The following is a 505-nucleotide window of genomic DNA, read 5'->3' as shown; positions in this document are numbered from 1 at the left end:
TTCGGGACACTGCCCCAGTGACGGCCAGCGAAGGAGCCGATAGTCCCACCAAGAAGAGTAAGTTGAAAGAGGCCGATACGATCGGCCGATATTTGGGCCAACGTACTTTCTGAATCAATCTAGGCTACTTGTGTAGACCTAGCACCTAAATCGGAAGTATTGTGTCTTCTATCACCCATCTGGCGAGGGAACATGCTACGACGGGATGGGGGACATGCTACGACACAGACCACACGAGTCTAATGTAGTAGTTTCATTGCTACGAGATAAAAACGACGATGAAACACGAGTCTAATGTAGCCGTAGTTTTATTGTTACGACAAAAAAATGGGAATACTTCTGTTGCACCCTGTATAGAAGAAAAACATCTACTTATCATAATCTAACGGCCACCCTGTATATCCGGAAGCACGTACCGGACAGTCTTGAATTGCAAGGAGAAAATATGTTTTTATTATTTAAAAAAAAAAAAAAAAAAAAGGAAAAAAAAAAAAAATTCGGGAGG

At 42.2% G+C, this 505-nt stretch overlaps 1 long non-coding RNA gene across 1 annotated transcript in view; it reads left to right on the top strand.

The window, feature by feature from the left end:
- The window catches only part of LOC113473171, a 10,226-nt gene continuing 9,721 nt past the window's right edge, over positions 1-505 (top strand). Inside the window, exon 1 of the long non-coding RNA XR_003395222.1 lies at positions 1-57. This is a non-coding gene — a long non-coding RNA (uncharacterized LOC113473171). The remainder of the gene's footprint in view (positions 58-505) is intronic.

The sequence above is a fragment of the Diaphorina citri genome, unplaced genomic scaffold (assembly GCF_000475195.1).
Source record: "Diaphorina citri unplaced genomic scaffold, Diaci psyllid genome assembly version 1.1 scaffold17605, whole genome shotgun sequence".
Classification (NCBI taxonomy): Eukaryota; Metazoa; Arthropoda; class Insecta; order Hemiptera; family Psyllidae; genus Diaphorina; species Diaphorina citri.
The sequence above is the reverse complement of the archived record's forward strand: the minus strand, read 5'-3'. Positions and strand labels throughout refer to the sequence as shown.